We start from the raw sequence: 20,551 nt of genomic DNA, 5'->3' as shown, positions 1-20,551 counted from the left end.
GGAACTTTTAGCCCTACCCACTAAACTCCAGAAAGGGGTGAGAGGAGCTGAAGATTAATCTCTTCAAAGACTGAATAAATCTGGTGGCCTTCCAGGTTGGTGAGCATGTCGTAATGCTAGGAAGATGGTGTGCTCAGAGAGGTATGGAAGCTCTGCCCAAGTCCCTCCTATCTTAACCTATGCATTTCTTCCATCTGGTTGTTCCTGAGTTGTATGCTTGATGATAAACCAGAAGATGTAAGTAATATATGTGTTTCACTGAGTTCTACGATTCATACTAGGAAATTATCAAATCCAAAGTGGAATGTGTGTTTGGCTGAGGATCCTGCAATTTATAGCTAGTCAGTCTGAAGTACAAGGGTCCCAGGTGTGTGACTGGCATCAGGTGGGAAAGTCTGGTGGAACTGGGCTCTTCAACTTGTAGAATCTGATGCTGACACAAGGTAGATACAGCCAGACTTGAATGGAATTGCTAGTTACCCAGACAGGATCTGCAGAGAATTAGAGAATTATTGGCAGGGGAAAAATTCCACACATCTGATGTTAGAAGAGCTGTGTGAGTATAGAGAAATATTATTTAATTATTATTGATGGGCATTTGGCTTTGCTTAAATTTTGCTCCTATAAACTATCCTACACTAAACATCCTTAGGTATATGCTTTTATATTCATGCTAAATGTTTCTAGAAATTCATAGGTGTGAAATCAATGTGTCAAAAGATATAAACATTTTGATAGAATGAAAAATTATTTTCCAAAAATGTCAAAATAACAACTCTCATGAACATTATATTGATATATCTAAAAATGGACAACCCCCTCAAATACTAAAATAGACAAACTTAAAACCATTAGGAGATTTTAAAAGCCTTTTTCCTAATAAAATGATGGGGATACACTAACAAAATTAATCACATTTAAACACTAATAGTGTATTAACTGAAGACTATACAGTTGTATATATTCCTAATGGCTTGAAGATTTTTTAAAAAATGGGCTGGAGGTGTGACTCAAGCAGTATAGCACCTGCTTTGCTAGCATGAAGAAGCCCTGAGTTCAAACCCCAGTCCCACAAAAGAAGAAAAAAAGAAAGACAAGACTAGAAAGTATATGAATAGGTGACTAAGAAAACATAAAACAAGTATCAGATGCCACATAAACTATCCAAAATAACGTATTCACATTTTTTGTTCTATTGTTGTAATTTCCTAATTTCATTGAAACCAGGTCAATAAATATACCAGCAATATTTTTTTTATAACGTAACATTTATAATGTCATAAAAAGTAAGGTTGATACCATTAAAAAAAAGTTTTTGTTGTTTTGAGACAAGGTCTGGCTATTATCACCCAAACTGGCCTAGAACTCACAATTCTCCTGTCGCCACCTCCTAAGTGCTGGGATTACTGGTGTACACAGCCGTGCCTAACATCAACTTCTGACTATGCAATGCTGCAGGAAGAAATGCAAACCCAGGAGAAACTCTGCTTTGAATTTTGGTCTTTTTCCAGGCTAAAGATATGTTGTACAATATTCTTTCCTAACGCTGCTGGGGAGTCACAGCTCCTAGCCAGTCACATGCTAAGAAGAAAAACTACAGATACTCTCTACAGTGTAAGGTATTGCCATTGTTTTTTGGATATATTATAAAACAGGCTTTCTGTTAGATGATTATGCCCAACTGTAGGCTAATGTTAGTGTTTGAGCGCATTTAAGGGGGGCTAGGCCAAGGTACAGAGTTTAATATGGAAAGTGCACTTTTTTCTTCATCTTCTTTTATTAGAGTAATTGGACAAAATAATGATTTATGAGCTTAGATGCTCCACCCCCCTTCTCTGGCAGTACTGGGAATGAAGTCAGGGCTTTGGCACTTTTAGGCAAGTGCAGCATTTTTAATATTTTCAATTTATAATGGGTTTATTGGGAAGTGACTCCATCTTGAGTTGAGAAGAATGTCTTTAAGAAAATGAAAGATGCATAAGATCTCATTAAAATTAACAAAAACCTAATATGCTGTGTTTGAATATTTAAAAGACAACACTAAAGATGCCAATTATCTCAAAATTTACCTACAGATTCAATACAGTTCCAACAAAAAGGCCCTAAACATTTTCTTTGGCACAAATGAGCCAATTCTAAAATCTACATTTAAGGCTGGGGATATAGCTCAGTGATTGTTTGCCCAGCACATTTGAGGTCCTGGGTTTAATCCCCAGTGACACACACACAAAAAAAACCCACAAACCAAGAACAAAACTATATTTTACTGGGTGCCAGTGGCTCACATCTATAATCCTAGCTACTCAGGACCAGCAATCAGAAAGATCACTGTTTGAAGCCAGCTTAGGCAAACAGTTCGAGAGACTATGTCAAAAATATTCAAAAGGGCTGATGGAGTGGCTCAAGTGATAGAGTGCCTGCCTAGCAAGAATGAGGCCCTGAGTTCAAACCCCAGTACTACCAATAAAATAAACTAAATAAAAAATTCAATACAGCTTGTAGTTTAGATATTGAGTGCTATAGTTTTCATTAGGGTGGAACACTTCAACTGCATATGCCAGGGTCATTTTCTTCCTTTCCCAGGAACTTCTTTGGCCATATTCTACTACTTATCATTTTCTGAGAAGTGCTTCATGTATCTTGAAGTTATCCAATGTCTTTCCTACAAGATAGCTTGCTACCTTGCATGCACCAGTCTAAATTCTTGATCAAGAACTGATGTAAACCTCCGCTGTGTGACTTCTGCCTTTAAAAATTTGTTTGAAATCTGGAAGACCTGGGAGCACGTGTTCGAGGCTGCCAGAATCTGCTTCCTGAAGGGCAACTCTTAATAGCCCAAACGAACTCTTTGCTTCAGTCGATTTGTGCCTTAGTTTCTCTTAAGGGTCAGAAGTTTCTATAAAAATAGCACAAGCGATTATCTTCATGCCCTCCAGACAGGGGAAGATTTGTGGACAGGGCACAATAACTACTAGCCACATGAAGATTTGTAAAGCAGATGGCACCACGATTAACAGCCTCTATCAGAAAACACCACTGAAGAACTGAAAAAGAAAATCACTGACTGGGAAAATACGCTTGTTATATATAAAACCAAGAGCTTACATCTAGATAATTCCCACCACCATGGCTGAAATCTTTTAAAAAGATAGTATCAAATGTTGGCAAGAGAAGTACAGCAAATGGAATTCTCGTACAAGATCAGCCAAAACTGCTGTTTTATAAATGTGTAAAACCACTCTGGAAAGCTGTTTGGTATTACCTACTAGGGATTAATAAATTCCTACCCAAGATTCGAAAGTCTAGGTAACTTGAAACAAAAACGTATGATGATCAAAAGTATTATGTATAGCACACAAAAACTGGAATTGGAAATAACCTAAATTAGCAAAAGAGAAGTACATTCACATAGAGGAAGGTTACAGAATGACAATGACCAAACACAGCTATACACAACATAGATGAGTCTTATGACATTCTGAGTAAAAAAGAGCTAGACATGGAAGAATGCTGCACAATTCCATGTGTATAAAATATGAATAGAGGCAAAACCAATTATCTGGACTATAATCCTACAGATTATAGTATAGTGACCACCTTCAACCAGGTAGAGATAACATGAGAGTTTTTGACCCAAGTAATGCTTACACAGGTATGTTCCCTATGCGATAATCCACTGAGCTACCATTTCTGCCCTTAGGGATGTTTTGCTTCTAATACAAGATTTAAAAAAAAAAAAAAAAACCCAAAAAACCCCACAAACAAATCCTTGCTGTGGGAGGCTCTGGGTTCAATCCCTACAACCCTGAGTTGGGGAGAGGGAGGGAAGGAGGGAAGGGGGGGAGAGAGAAAGAAAACACACCCTTTTGTAATAGTGGAAATGTGATATAATATACAGCAAATCCTAATGTAAGCTATGTAATTGTAACAAATGTACTGCACCAATAAAATGCTAGGGGCCAGAGGCATGGCTCAAGTGGTAGAGCATGCCTTGAAAGTATGAGGCCCTGAGTTCAAACCAAAGACTATAAAAACAAAACAAAACCTGAACAATATGCTAGCTAATCTCATTGCTGTTACAGCACTCTCACCTTGTTAGGACGGTGTCCTTCACCCTACACTCGTCTGACTAGGCTACAACATTAGAAGCAGAATGGACCACAGTGGTCACTGACAAAAGAGTAAGACTGAAGAACTCATGCCTTTCTTTGGATTACACACAAGGTCTTAAGGAGAAAGATCTGTGTATTCCCAATGTGACTTCTCCTAGGACAGTCCTTAGCAAGACAACAGACTGGTCAGGCAGAAGTGCAATCTAAGAAGAAAGCAAAACTTCTAAACAGGGTGAGGTCTAATAAGCCACCCCCAGCTTTTATGGGTACTGGGAGGGAACCTGTTTATAGACTAATGGTGAGTTCCCTCAAATTCCTGTTGAAACCCTAACTGCCAATGTATTTGAAGACAGAGCCTTTAAGGAACTGAGGTTAAATGAGGTCATGGGATGACAGGAGTCCTTTTTCCTTTCAACAGGAGTCAGCATCTCACTAGAGATGTTAGCACAAAGAAGGACCATGTGAGGACACAGTGAGAAGGTGGCCTTCTGTAGGTCAATGGAGAGAGAGGAGCTTTAGGGTAAAAGAAATGGAACACTGATCTTGGACTTCTGCTTTCTAGAACCATGAACCCTGTCTATGGTATTCTGTTATGGCATCCTGTGGTAGAAAGAAATCTGTATCTCATTTCTGTCTCCAGTTCCCCAAATCCTTGCACATACAGAACCTTTGGCCTTTAAGGCGGCTCTTCAAAACGTTGCTTCTTTTCTATTCTTTAGTCTCTTTCCTTAGACTTGCACTGTCCCATGTTCTCTTTAACTTTTCTTTAGCTTAGCTTTTCTAAAGCCAATGTATAAAGTTCTCCGTGTGGAGACACAGTAGCATCAGTGGCAGCAAATCAAAACCCCCCCCCATTAAAAAAACTTTATGTCCTCCTTTTTTTACATCCAGTGGTACACAAAGAGGTGGAGCAACAGTTCTCAGGGAGGGGCATGACACTATAACAAGAGAAACCTGCCTTCCTGCTTCTTTGAAAGTAAACAATTGAGGAAAAGCAGCTGTGCTTCATCTTGCACTCTTCTGCGGCCAGCAGGGGCCATGCCAAAGTCAGCCTCATTACTGGGCTCAGCTGTGTTTAATATTGGGTTCTCACAGCCTTCTCATACTCCACTCCCCACAGTGAGGGACATAAAACAGAGCTGAAACTTTTCTGAAGAATGCCTGACACTTGCACAATTTCAGACTAACAGATAAGGATGATAAGTCTCAGCAGAGCAGTCTCTACCTTTGGAAACAATGTATTCTTGGGATTTTTGAGAATAAAAATTACACTAGGGTTTACAGAGCCCAACATTGTAATTTCTCTCTGAAAAAGGAAACTCTTTTGCCCTGAAATACCTGCCCACCCTAGCACTCCACACCTGTGGCAGATGTGGTGCTCACCTAACAAAACTTCAACTGTGGCTGAAACTTAATAGTCTCTTTCTGGCACTGGGTATGGTGGCACACATCTAGAATCCCAGCATTTGGCAGCAGGATCGTGAGTTCAAGGCCCGCCGGGGCTACACAGCAAGACACTGTCTTAAAATGAAATCTCCATTCAGGCTGGGGTTCAGTGGTAGAGTATTTGTCTAGAATGTGCAGGGCTGTAAGTTTCATCTTTAGCACTCCTTCCTACCTCCTCCCTTTCCCTAATCACCTTCTCTGCAGAGAATAGCTAAAGTTTTTTTGAGAAAAATCACAAACATCTAACTCAACACTGCTTAACAACTCTATTTCACTTTACTGATCCTCCTGATGTCAGCCTCCCAAGTAGCTAGCACTGGTTATTTTTGGAAATGGGATCTTCCAAAGTATTTGCCTGAGCAGGCCTCAAACCTTGATCCTCCTGATGTCAGCCTCCCAAGTAGCTAGGATTACAGATGTGAGATCTTATTCCCCTTTCTTTTATTCCTGATGTCAACCTCACTCCACTTGGTCATACATATAAACACATGTACCCCACAGTACAAGCCTCTAGTACTGTGAGCATTCAACAGCACATTCCACACTCCACCCACACCAGTGACAGTCTTGCCTCTTCAATGCCCTTGACAGAGTGGACCTTTAATTGCTGTTTTGTTGCCTATCCTGATCACAAGGTTCTGAAATGTGACGGGACAGTTATGCACCCATTATCCACAACAAACAAACAATTACTACACTACCACAGTGTCATTCTTCACTGCGTTTCCTCCGATGCCCACTCCCCCTTTTCTTTTCTCTTTGAGACGGTGTCTTGCTGTGTAGCTCAGGATGGCCTCTAACTCACAGCCAGTCTCTGGAATGCTGGGATTACAGAGGTATACCACCATGCCTGGCTAAGACACAACAATTAAAACGTATATACCTAGGAGTACCAAAACACAAGATGCAAAAATACAAAGAAACAATTTGCTGATAAAAGACAAAGACTTCAATTCCCTAATTTCAACTGTAAGCAAAATAGGCAGAAAGTCAACAAGGAAACATGTCTTGAATGCACTGTACAAGCCTAATTTCTCTTTAGTGAGAGTTAAAAAAAAAACAAAAACAACACAAAAGCCAGAGTACCTTAACTTGTAGGTAGGTGGCTAGTTGGTCATTACTTGCCTTGTAGGTACAATGTTGTCTTTTCAGTCAGTTCCAAGAGTCGAGCACTCTCGTCAGTGGAGAAAGGTCAGCAAGCAGCCTGCAACAAGATCAGATGCCATCAAAGATTTTTTTTTTTTTTTTTAAGTGGCACTGGGGTTTGAACCTAGGGCTTCATGCTTGCAAGGCAAGTACTCCACCACTTGGGCCATGCCTACAGCCCCCACACATACATCTTCATGGGGAACAGTGTGCTAATTCCACCCAGGTAAATAATACTTGATTATCCAATCAGGGCAATGAGCACTTCCACCCCCTGAAACACTGGTAATTTTTATGTTTTGGAAACTTTCCTATTCTTCATCATTTTGAAATACATCATAAAAAAAAAATCAACAAAAAAAGATGAAATATATCATAAATTGTTCAAACCAAGTTACTCTACTGTGCTACTGAAAATCAGAACTAAGTTGAGCATAACGGTATGTGCCTGTAATCCCAGGACTTGAGAGGCTGAGAAAGAACAATTTTAAGTCTAAAGGCAGCCTGGATTACAGAGGCTTTGATTCAAAAGAAAAAGAAAAAACCAAACCCCAGAATTCCTATGTAATTTTGTCATAGTGTCTCATCTGTCCTTCAGCCCTCTCCTCCCTGCCCTTCTCCAATGACCACAATTCCACCTCTTCTACGAAACTGACTTTTTAATTCCATGTAGGAGAACATGTGATGTCTTTCTGCACCTGGCTTATTTCACCTGTGATAATGGCCTGCAGTCCCACTATTTTTCTTATGGTGGAACAGTATTCCATTGTGTGCCACATGGCATTTTCCTTATCCAATTCATCCACAAATGGGCATCTTGGCTGACTGCGTATCTTGGCTACTGAAAGCACTGTATTCTTATATTCTGCTGTGCAAACTTCCCCTAAGAATATTCTCCTTGTGATTGGCTATAAGTAAAAAGCAAGACTTAAAACTTTGACCATAGATATATAGTAGTTCTCACTTATTCACGGTTTTGCCTCCCTGTCTGAAAACATAAAAAGGAAAATTCCAGAAGGAAAAATTGCTAAGTTCACAATATGTGCCATTCTGAGCAGTATGATGAAATCTTACACCATCCTCCCAGCCATGAATCATCCTTTTGTCCAGGTACAAATGTATCTACGCTGTATCCGTTACATACCTTTAGTCACTCAGCATCAATTCAGCCATTGTCTCAATTAGCTATGACTACCTGTCAATGCTTGTATCCAGGTAAACCTAATTTTACCTTTTTTTTGGGGGGGGTGGGGAGGGGGCGGGTGTGGCACCAGGTTTGAACACAGGGCTTCATACTTGCTGCAAGTGCTTTACCACTTGAGCCACAGCCCTAGTCCTTACTTTACTTACAGTAGTCTTGCTGACAATTCAGATTGTCAGCTTAAAATGCTTTCTTTAGGTGGCAAGGTACACATTTCACAATGCATGCACAGGAAAAGACATTTGCAGTGTTCAGTGCAAACTGCAGCCGCAGCACCCACCTCACAGGCAGAGGGGCTGAGTATTACTGTTTGCAAATGTTGGTGCTGATAAGCAGTGGTGGCCCTCACTGGGAGGCAAACGCCCTTGTGCACTGATGCTGATAAAGTTTAGGGTTATAACCCATTCCTACTCTACAGAGAATTGGGAGGCTTCCCATGTCACATAATGAAACTACTACTCAAAACTCTTCAGACACTGTGGTGGTCAATTATCTCTGGTAGAGAACCAAATCTAAGGCTAAGTTTTCATGCCTTTAAATTTTTAATTTTTGGGCATGGTGTGACCCCATCTTAATTTTTCAAAAAGCACCTTATAGCCAGGCATGGTGGCAAATGCCTATAATCCTAGTTACTCAGAAGGTTGAGACAGGAGGATTGCTTGAGCCTAGTTGTTAGAGACCAGCCTGGGCACACAGTGAGATATCCTCTCAAAAACAAAACAAAAAAAAAACTTACATAAAAACTTACCATCTGAAAATAAGACAAAGTATAGCATTAGATTTGACAGGTTTTGGACTTAAATCTTATATGGGATTACTACTGGTACTCTTTCCTGTGAGACTCCAATAGGACATTGTGAATAGCAATACGGGAGTTATAAAAATTGAAGTGGATGGCTTCAAGAAAGTGTAAATAAACCATGGATGTGGATTTTCACATTAAAACCTCACAAAGATTTGCTAAGGTCAGGGAAAAACTTGTGTGGCTGGGTTTATCTCAGCGGCAGAATGCATGCTTAGCAAGTGTGAGGCCCGGGGTTTGAATCCCAGCCAGCCACAAGAAGAATGGTCTTATAAATGAGAACAACAATCAAAGATAACAGAATGAACATTAAGAGTGAGTGACAGTGTTACTACTAGCCAACAGGACAGGCATAAAAGACAGTTTCAGGGGAACACAAAAAATGTGTATGTAGATAACGTCTAGCAGACTTCAATATGTTTGCTAACTGAATACCATTATGCAAAGTTTCTGAAGACAAAGCCCCCCCCCCCAAACACAAAGTATCACAAATTTACTTATTAAAAATTTTATGTGACAGAGGAGACTTCAGAAATAATGACCCAAAGACTCAAGGGAAAGTGTCCATTTTTATGGACCGTTCTTAACCTCTCTTCTTCCTGAGAACTGTGCGGTGTATATTCTTTGAGTACTCAATGTTGTTTTCTTACAAGTCAGTTTGCTACCCTGCTTTCTCCCTACTTGTGACTTCTGCCTTTAAGATGTGCTTGAACTCTGCCAGGCAAGGTGGTTCATGCTTGTAATCCCAGGTGCTTTGGAGGTAGAATTAGGAGGATCATAGCTCGAGGTCATCCCTGGCAAAAGAAAAACTAAAAGCAAAATGAGCTTAGGCTGTGGCTCAAGTGGTAGAGTGTTTGCCTAGCAAGTTCAATTTCCAGTATCACAAAAACAAAACAAAACAAAAAAACCCCAAAAATCCAAAACAACTTGTTCTAACTGTAAAATGGAGGAGCTGCTTAAATCTGTGTTCTCCCAGATTGAAACTGACCAACCCAAATAAGCTGCTTTCCCGTCAACTTATGCCTTAGTTTCTCTTTGAAGGTTCACATCTCTAAATGCAAAATTCATTTGGAGAGCATCCTTTGACATGGTCAAACTGAGCAAAGTTAGCATCTCTCACTGAAGCACCTACTGGCAATAAAAGCTTAAGAAAAAAATACTTCTATGATCAACAAAATCACTAATGCCAACAATTCAAGGCCAAGACACTTTTTAAGAATTCCATAAGTATTACATATTAGTTATAGCAGAATTCAGACTCTCAGTCCTCAAGAGTCTAAATAATCTTTCTAATCTGATAGGCTTCCTAAAATCAACTGTTCTAAATTTACATTTATAATACAAGTCTAGACTATAAATAACATCAGCTAACATTTGAGAATTTACTATGTATCAAGAACTGTAGGTAGGGCCAGCAGGCACTGGTGACTCATGCCTGTAATCCTACCTACTCAGGGGGCAGAAATCAGGAGGATCTAAGTTTGAGGCCAGCCTGGACAGTTTGCAAGATTCTATCTCAAAAATACCCAACACAAAAAGGGGCTTGTAAAGTGGCTCAAGTCATACAGTGCCTGCCCAGCAAGTGTGAGACCCTGAGTTCAAGTTCCAGTACAGCAAAAAATAAAACAATAAATAAATAAATAAATAAAGAGTAATAGCTGGGTGTGGTAGTACACATTTGTAATCTCAGCATTCAGGAGGTGGAGGCAGGAGGATCAAGAGTTTAAGGCCAGGAGCCAGATGCTTAGGGCTCACACCTGTAATCCTAGCTACACAGGAGGCAGAGATCATGAGGAGCTCGGTTCAAAGCCAGACCAGGCAAATAGTTCTCAAGACCCTATCTCAAAACCCATCACAAAAAAGGGCTAGTGGAGTGGCTCATGTGGTAGAGCACCTGCCTAGCAAGAGTTCAGACCCCAGTACTGCCCAAATTTGCTGAATGCTTTAACTACAGTATCACATTTATTTTGTCACAACAAATGAAACCAGTCTTTCCACAGTGGCACAACAGGGACAGAACAGGTCTCTACACTACTACATACACCACCATGGTCCTAGCATGACACCAAATCAGATGAGAACACAGTCTCCTGAGAAACCCAACTTGAAACATTAGCCAGTACCTATACCCCACAGGGATGGCGGAAGGTAGCCCACTCCTGTGCCCAATAAAAAACAGGGAGGCAGAAGATCTTGTGCTGCCTCTCAGAAGGTTCCCTGTCTCTTTGTTCCAGGAGGCCCTGCAAGGTACCCTTACAAAATATGGATCAGACGGTGATTAAGATTAATCTTTGACCCCTTTTCTCTACTTCCTGGCTGCCTGGACCCACCAGGAGACCTAACAGGTTCCATGACTGTTCTCTGAGGAAAGTGCCTTGCTTTGGTATCAGCCCATTTGAGTGATCCATTTGTTAAAAGATGATTCTGTGATGCAGGCCAGCCATGAAGACATTTCTGGAAATTTAAACTCTAATTTTACTGGTACTGGCTAGCTGTAGGAATTTTAAGCCCTCCAACTCTGAGGGACCACTAGAGAGAGGAACCAGGAAAAGAGGGAAGCCAACACAGGAAAGCAGACCTGAGAGCAAGAGGAAGAAAGGGACTCTTCTGCCAACATTAGAGTCCTCGACTCCAGCTATACCCATCTTTCTCATTTTTATTAATTGTACTCATAAATTCTTATTTTCTTCCCCTGAAACAAAACAAAAGTAAAACCAATTAACAGAAAAAGCAGCAGCATCAGCAGCTTTGTCTGCAAATCATCAGGATACCATGTATGATAAAGCTGTTCTTCTCTAACTCCACCCTCCCACATTTCATGTATCCAGCTATAAATCCCGCTCAGAAGCATAGGCCACCTGATTAGATATCCTAATTGTATGGTCACGCACATACTAAATAGCCAGTCCCATAATGCCTTATTGCCCAGTGTCACCGTGGCCATCATCATTGTATTATCCCCTGCAGTGGTAATTAAAGAGCACAGAGAACACACAAAGAGGAAGGCAAGTTACCCTTCCTGAGAATTCTGCAATCTGTTTGGAGCCCTCTAAGCACCTATCTCAAGGAAATGTTCACTGGAAGGTGGCAGTCTTAGCTGTCTGGAAAGGCCTACTACCTCCAAGTGTGCATGAAAGATAAACGTGTGGCCTAGAAGCATAAGCCACATAACATGACATGCTGGCAGGTGTGGGAGTACACTCTGCAACCACAGCACTTGGGAGCCTCAGCTATAAAAGAAATTCTTTCTATATTCAATTTTTCTTCCCTCTCCCCTCCTCCCTTTCTTTCTTTTTGAAACAGTATTTCATTGTGTAGCTCAAGTTGGCTTGGAACTCACTCTGCAGCCAAGACAAGCCTTGAATTTGAGATCCTTTTGCCTCAACCTCTGAAGTACTGGGATTATAGATTTGTGCCACCATGCCCCACCTAACACAAGTTTTTTTAATTATAAAGTCAGAAGTTAAAAACATTTGCAAAATATAGCAATGCTTTATGCACTGTTTTTATTGCTTTTAGAAAACTATATTAACACGTAAGATTTGTCATCTGTACTTAACTTTTTTTTTTTTAGTACCAGGGTTTGAACTCAGGGCTTTGTGCTAGATACCACTTGAGCCACACTTCAGGCCCTGGATTTGTCACTTTTGAATGAAATTATTGACACAGCCTGCATAAATGAAAGCTCTTTGGACTCTTGAATAGAATTTTCAGTGCTTACTAAGTGCTTCCTGAGACCTTGTGTTCCTGCAGCACGCAGGTGAAGAGAGAGCATGTCTGCCCAGTTCTCTGGGAGGAACCTGAAAGTTTGTACCCAGATCTCCCTGGACTGTTCCTACACATATCTTTTTCCTGTTGGTTCTGTATACTATCCTTTGCTGTCCAACTGTAGCAGTGAGAATAAAGGTAGAAAAAACCAAAACCACAAAACTACACTGGCCAAAAAAATACTGGAATAATAAAATCAGGAATGAAGCCAGGTGCTTCTGGCTCATGCCTGTAATCCTAGCTCCCCAGGAGGTAGAGATCAGGAGGATCACAGTTTGAAGCTAACCCCAGGCAAATAGTTCACAAGATCCTATGTCTAAAATACTAGACACAAAACAGAGCTGGCTGAGAGGTTCAAGGGGTAGAGTGCCTCCCTAGCAAGCATGAGGCACTGAATTCAAACCCCAATACCACCAAAAAAGTAAAAAGAAAGAAAAAAATATAGGATGTTAATATGTTCCAAATATATGAACCTGGAATGTGTGTTAGGACTTAAGACTGTGTTGACACAGCAATGAGCATGAAATGGGAACATTATTAACCTTATAGTCATGAAAAAGGGAACAGCACAAACAACTGTATGCTAACACTGTATAATTTAGATGAAATAAACTCTTCAAAGACACAACAGCCAAAATTGACTCAACTGGAAATCTAAATCAGTCATAGATGTTTTAACTGCTATGTTAGTTAGCTTTTCATTACTGTAACAAGATACATGACATAAGTAACTTAGAAGGAAGAAATGTGTATCTTGGCTCAAAGTTTCAGTCTATGGTTAGCCTACTCAGTTTTTTTCTGGGCCAGTATGAGGCAAAACATCATGGCCAAAGGGAATGGAGGCACAAAGTTGCTCACCTCACTGCAGTCAGGAAGTAGGGGGATAAAGGGAAAGGATAAAGGGAAGGGTAAGATAAAGCCCCACTACCTCCTGGAGGAAGCCCTACTTCCTCCAGGATGTCCCACCCCCTGGGGTTTCCACACCTCCTAAACAGTGCCACCCACTGGAACAGAGGCAGGTTTCAGCACATAAACCTGTGACAGACGTTTCATATGCAAACTATAACAACTAGTAACCAAAAACTACCCACAAAGAAGTGCTCCGTATGAGACTCATACTAATTAAAGATTTAAAACCAATTCTATAGACCAGGTCTGGGATGCACAAGCCTACCATCTCAGCACTCAGGAGGCAAAGACAAGGCCAGCCTGGGATTATTGTCTTGAGCCGATAAATACTAAAAACTTAAAAACAACCAACCCCTCAATTCTACACAAGTCATTCCAAAACACAGAAAGTGAGGGAATACTACCCAACCGAATTTTCCTAATCCAAAACCAGAAATCAAGCACATATAATATTCAAGAAAATACTAGCAGTAAAATCTAGCATTATATTACAGTAATTATTTGTCATGACTCTAGGATTAATCTCAGGAATGCAAGGTTGGCTCAACATTCAAAATTAAGGTATCAAAAAAGGATTTTATAAAAAGGACAAAATCTACAAGATATTAACTGATGTAGAGAAAGCATGGGACAATCCAACACTTTTTCATAATAAAAAGACAAAACAAGAGAAGGGAAATTTCTCAACTTGATAAAAGGTTACCAAAAAAAAAAAAAAAAAAGACAAACTACAACCTCCATCATACATAACATTGATAGAGTGATTATTTTGGCTACTTACAAAATACAAGATTAATATAAAAAACCAGCCAGGTGTGGTGGCACATGTCTGTAATTCCAGCTCTCAGAAGGTTAAGGCAGAAATAGCATGAGTTCCAAACCAGCCTAGACTACACAGCAAGACTGTTTAAAAAAACAAAAAACCAAAAAACCCACAAAAATACCCAAGCAAACACAAAAAAGCAATTGTTTTTCTACGCAATTATTTAAACCAAACTAAGAAAACAATTGCATTTACAGTAAGATGACATAAAAAAATGGAATGAATTTAACAAAACCCTATTCTCTGAATGTTACAGGACATTGCTAAAAGAAGTTAAAGACCTAAATAAACTGGGTGTTGGTGGCTCACGCCTGTAATCCTAACTACTCAGAAGGCAGAGATCAGGAGGATCACAGTTCAAAGCTAAGCTCAGACAAATAGTTTAAGACTGTATCTCAAAAATACCCAACACAAAACAGGGTTGGTGGAGTTTCAAGTGGTAGAGCGCTTGCTTTGCAAGCACAAAGCCCCAAATTCAAACCCCAGTCTTAACAATAAAAAGTTGGAGGGCTACACTTCACAAAAATCAAATTTACTATAGACTACAGTAAACAAGACCATGTGGCATTGAAAATGTAGATTAAAAAAATTGTAAAATATCTAGGGAGCCCCAGGAAAATTCCACAGGAAACAAACCCAGTAATCACTTATCATGCAAAACAGCTCTGCACAGAATGTGGCACAAAATGTTTCAAACTGCAGAGAAAAAGATCCTGTTTTATTGAAGACCTTCCCTGACCCCAGGAGGGGGTGATTTAAGAAGTAGGGAGGAAAGGCAGGAGAGACCTGCAGATACAGTGAGCACAGCTCTCCAGTATGTACTGGGTGTGCTGGCAATGAGCCGATGAGCATATTCCCTTTCATGCACTTAATTAGTATATAAGCTAAGCCACACCCAGGTCAATAAAACTCCCTAGACCCTGCTACTTTGCAGGCAACCCACTGGGGATCCTTTCCTTCCCTAAGGGGCTTTCATTCTTTCCCTTCATCAACTTTTCTACCTCACCCTTCAGCAAAGTTCATTCTTCAGCTCCATGAGACAAAGAACCCAGAACACAACACTTCCTTTGGCTAAAACTTTGCACACTTAAGCCAGAAAGGTTGAGTGGAAACTTTCCCTACCGTACCAATCTCCTTTATCAGTATTCATGTAAGACAGGGATTGATCAATGGATGAGAGAACCCAGAGATAAACCTCCACATCTATGGTCGTAAGTAAGGAACAAGAGAAAAAAAAAAAAAAAAAAAAAAAAAAACCTAAATAGAAAATAAAAAATATTTTGGCAGTACTGGGATTTGAACTCAGGGCCTCATGCTCGCTAGGCAGGTACTCTATCACTTGAGGCACTATGCCAGCCGTCTTTTGTGTTGGATATTTTTGATAGGGTATCTCAAACTATTTGCCTGGATTGGCTTTGAACCTCGTTCCTGATGATCTCTGCCTCCTGAGTAGCTAGGATTACAGGCATGAGCCACTGAAGCCAGCACAACTCTTTATAACTTGACAATACAAAGGCAACTCAAAGGTACAATCAAAGGTTTTGAATAGATACTTCTCCAGACACACAATAGCCAATACACACATGAAAAGATCTGACATAATTAACCATCAGGGAAAAGTGAATACTTCAGGCTCACTACAATAGCTACAATCATAAAGCCAAGTATAGGTATGGATGCAGGCAAACTGGAATTGCACACCCTGCTTTACAAAATGGTCCATCTAGCAGAGCACCAGTAGTTGCCCTCAAGTACTTGATCCTACTTCCTCAGCCTCCTGAGTGCTGAGATTATAGGCATTAGAGGTGTGTCACATCACACCCAGATTCCAATTAAGTTTTAACTTGTGAAACTTTAATCACAAGACTTATTTACAAATGAGGGCTTGTAATTTGAGACATCTCAAGAGAATCTCAAGTTATCGTCACTAAATCTTTGCACCATTTTTATAACTATGAGCAGAAAATACAGAATTCTAATCTCACTTGAGACATTTAGCTCAATAGGCCAGCTCCAACTTTACTCTTCATTTACAAGAACATTTATAATATCAAACATTTAAACGCTACATAGCTGCCTCCCAACAAAACACTTAGAACTCTTCAAGGTCCACAACACTACTTTCTTTATAAGGCTTCTTTCAAATTAACCTTTATTTTGCATTTCTATAGAGGGTGTTGAACTGTTCTTGATTGATCTCAAACTGAATACTTTACTTAGTGGAATATGTCCTTCAGTGGAAATGGGGAGAGGTAGGGCTTAGACAAAACAAGATTCCTGAGATTCACCTTTAAATACCTTTTAAATAAGGCTAGCCCAATTCCATAAACATCTGTGCTCCTATTGTGTCCAAGTAACCTAGAAAGGAAGATTCCTGTACAACCACATAGGCAATGTGGAAGAGCAAAGCTCTGGGCAAGGATGACCTGGCCAAGGAATTTAATGAAGGCGGTTTTGACTCCCAACAAGCTTTTATTTAAACCTGATATTAAGAAGTAGTGTGACTGGGTCTTTCTAATACTTTGTGACAGAAAGAATCTACAAGACATGGGCTACACAGTTATCCTGGTGGGGAAGAGAAGTGGAGAGGGGAAGGGAGGCATGCAAAGGCTTGATTGAGGCGGGGCTCAAACAGTAGAGCACCTGCCCAGCAAGCAAGGGGCCCTGAATTCAAACTCAAACCCCAGTACCTTTAAAAAGTGAGAGAGGGTTAATGAAGATGTACGGTGATGGACATAGTTAACACAAAGGTCATGAATTTATTTTGAACTTAAACGAGTGAACTGAATTTCCTGTAAGACAGTGTTGTCTTAAGCCATAAAATATATTTCTTCTAACATGACAATAGCTCAAATTTATTAAGTGCTTACCATATACCAGGAGTTGCTCTATGTATAAAACTCACGTCACTTATCACAACAATCCCCAAAGGCATTTTACAGATGGGGAAAATGAAGCAGAGGGTAATTTTCCTGACACTGTATACCCCAACACCAAACCAAAGCAGTGTGATTGTAGGCACTATAGTCTTTACCATTAAAGAAGATTTCCTAACGTAAGTCTTGTGACTATGGGATGAAAGCCCTAGATAAAACTGCTTTGCCCGCACAGCAACGACTGTCTAAGACTGGTGCCCTGGGCTACATTCTTATCCACCTCTAAGTACCACAAATAATACTAACAATCCATAAGAGCAAGCTACAGTACGACTGCCTGGGTAACTTCCACCAGTCACTTCATTGTACTCTCTTCTGGATTAAGACTGTAGTTCCAAGGTAGAGTGATTGCCAAGCATGCTTGAGGCCCTGGGTCTGATACCCAATACTGTCAAAACAAAACAAATTTTGGGTTCAAACCCCAGTGCCGCCAAAAACAAAAACAAAAAAACCCCAAAAAACAAAAAAACAAAATTCCAGTCCTCATTCTGCTAAGACGAACTAATTTCTCAGTATTATGCCAACAATATTATTTCTTTAAGCCTTATCATGAAATCCAACAGGTTCTTTAATTTTAATCACTGTTGATTCACCCAACAGTTTTATTCCATAATAAATCACGCCACAGTAGAGTGTGAACAGTCACCTGGATAAATCAGGGTAGGGTTCTTGAGTGACATACTTACGTTTAAATAAGATTGAACTTTTTAAACTACTGAGTTCCCATTTCCCTCCAACCGTATCACTTCCACACAGGAGTGTGTCTTTGATCCTACGAACAGCAAGAAACATTTGATCATTAACACAAGGCACAGGACTGTGCAAAACTGTTTCCCCTAAAGCTGCGCAGAAAGCATACGAAGTTCACTTTGTTTTTATTAAGCGTGCTTAAGACAGAAACACTAAACTAAGTTTGGCCTCAAAATACCATTCCCTTAAATTACAATTCAAGTGCACTCCTCCAGGCCCGCTATTGTCACATCATTCCCAAACAAAAATACATACTTGATCAATTTTCTTTATTAGATCGGTAAAAAAAGAACCCGATACCTGCCTGCAACCACTGAATAAAACAATCATTTACCGCCAACATAACACATTAAGCAAAAGCCCAAATCCCCAGCAAGCGCTCCAGCTGGCCTGTGAAAACGCGTGCAGGCTCACACCCATCACCTGCTCTGCTCTGCATTTCCAACGTGGGTACTCAAAGCACCACAGTAAACTGTTTTCGCGGACACGATTCCCCGGAACCTGGCTGAACTCGGGTCCCGGGGGACGTGTGCTTGGGGATCCGGCGTCCCCGGAGACCCCCGCGCCCCGCGCCCGGGTGCACGGCCAAAGCCTCCGGCGCCCAGCGCAGCAAGGCTCGGGGAGCTCCGCGGCCACGGCGCTCGCGGGCGGCGCGGCGGGGGAGGAGCCGCGGGGGACACTGAGCGCTGAGGTTTTGTTTTTCTTTTCTTTTTTTTTTTTTTTTTTTGCACTTGGGCAAAGGAGAAAAAAACACCGGCAGCCCTCACACCCACCCGCCTAGCCAACCCGTGCGCCGCAGAACAAAACCCGCTCCCGCCCGCGCTCGGCCCCGGCGACCTCTAGCGAGAGGAGCCTGGCAATGGAAGGAGCGCAGCCTGGTGCCGGGCCGGTCAGGCGCCGCCCTCGGGGCCGGGCCGAGGGCTTGGCGTCCGCGGCGGGCAGGGCAAGCGGAGCCGAGCGAGCGCAGCGGCCATGCGCTGGGCGGTTAGTGACTGGGCGCGCGCGCTCTGGGCGCCCGAGGCCCCGCCACTCGGTCCTCGTCCCCGCGCAGAACAAAAGCGTTCGGCCGTGGCGCGCGGCGCCCTGCCCGCGGGCACCTCGGGTTCCCCGCGCCGCCCTGGACCCCGCAGGATGAGCCCGGACCACGGGCACCCGCCGCACACTTACCGCAGGGCTCAGGACACCACCCTAACAGACAGGAGAACGCCCCCGGCCTGCCTGCCTCGGAGTTTAAGTCGAGTCGGGTCCGCCTCCGTGGGCGGGGTGGGGAGCGAACCCTCTACCGGCTCCGCCCACTTCAGGCCCCGCCCCAGGCCCAGGCGACGGCACGGCGTCCTAGTGCCGCAGCTTCAGCAGCGCACAGCCGGGCTCTGCAAAACACTTTCTTTAGCCTGTATGGAAGCAGTGGTCTTCCACCTTTAATTTGCCTATCACCTGGATGACTTCTAGAAAATTTCTAAAACAGTAATTCTGGGTGGGGCTGAAAATTTGCATTTCTAAGGAGTTGCATTTCTATGAACCTAAGCTGTTGCTGCTAGTTTCAGAACCAAGGACATAGAGATGACTAACAGTTTCTAACATAGGTGTAAGAAACCCAGAGCAGGTGACTCACGCCTGTAATCCTAGCTACTCAGGAGGATCGCACTAAAGGCCAGCCCAGGCAAATCGTTTTTGAGACCCTATCTAGCAAAAACCCAATCCAAAAAAGGCCTGGTGGAGTGGCTCAAGGTGTAGGCCCTGAGTTCAAATCCCAGTACTGCAAAAAGAAAAAATCAATTTAGAAAGATATATCACAGATATAGCACAGGATGAGTGCCTTTCTTGTTTCAAGGTATTGCAGTAGGGAGAACATCCACTAATGCAGAGAAATCTCAAAGAAAATGAAGTAAACTTAGGGTTTTTATAGGAAAAAGTATTGGAATCATGAATAAGTAATGAGAAAGAGATAGTTTTGTTTTTTGTTTTCCAGTACTGGAGCTTGAACTCAGGGCCTACGCCTTGAGCCACTCCACCAGCCCTCTTTTGGGTTGGGTTTTTTTCTAGATAGGGTCTCACAAACGATTTGTCTGGGCTGGCCTTTAGTGCGATCCTCCTGATCTCTGCCTCCCGAGTAGCTAGGATTATGGTGTGAGCCACTGGTGCTGCCCTGCTGAGATACTGCTTCTGGCCATAGGCCAGAGCAGTGTATTCCTTTGCCAATCACTCCATTTAATTTTCTGGATAACGTGAGAATTTCAGTCACCTCTCCAAATTCAGATGGACTCAGAGATACAAAGTACAGCAAAATCGAGACTTTAATGATGGTCTTGCAAGATCGGTGGTCTGGTCGGCAGGCACACCCAAAACAGTTACACGCATTTGATTCCCTAGTGCGTAGGTTCCTCCCCTGGTTCCTCATTGGTTGAGTGCTATAGGGTGTACAGTCTTCCGGATACTACCTAAGTTTCATTATTTCCTAATAGGGTATTCTTTCTTCTCCCCTCCCAGTTTAAGTTACATTTCTTTACAATGACAGCTGGCCCTTCACCAACATCCTGTTTGCCAGGGGACTCTGCAGGTGCATGAACTTTGTCATGTTCGAAAGTCATTATACCAGCAAGCAAGCAGTAATTTTCCACTCAGGGTCAAATAGCTTGTCTTGAAAATGGGCTACCACTG

At 41.8% G+C, this 20,551-nt stretch overlaps 1 protein-coding gene across 7 annotated transcripts in view; it reads right to left on the bottom strand.

Moving 5' to 3' along the window:
• Nucleotides 1-19,180, bottom strand: part of Resf1 (retroelement silencing factor 1) — a 29,714-nt gene extending 10,534 nt beyond the window's left edge. For 2 of the 7 annotated variants that reach the window (XR_012450808.1, XM_074083086.1), the window contains exons 1-3: nucleotides 19,061-19,180; nucleotides 17,830-17,915; nucleotides 6,684-6,762 (exon numbers count right to left, since the gene is read on the bottom strand). The gene's annotated coding sequence lies outside the window, so the exon portion shown is untranslated. Of the gene's footprint in view, nucleotides 1-6,644; nucleotides 6,763-17,829; nucleotides 17,916-18,316; nucleotides 18,529-19,060 lie in introns of those variants that run through there. The other 5 variants (XM_074083082.1, XM_074083081.1, XM_074083083.1 and 2 more) reach the window with 5 other exon arrangements.
• Between the last annotated feature and the right edge of the window lie 1,371 nt (nucleotides 19,181-20,551).

This window comes from Castor canadensis, chromosome 8, assembly GCF_047511655.1.
Source record: "Castor canadensis chromosome 8, mCasCan1.hap1v2, whole genome shotgun sequence".
Taxonomy (NCBI): domain Eukaryota; kingdom Metazoa; phylum Chordata; class Mammalia; order Rodentia; family Castoridae; genus Castor; species Castor canadensis.
The sequence above is the reverse complement of the archived record's forward strand: the minus strand, read 5'-3'. Positions and strand labels throughout refer to the sequence as shown.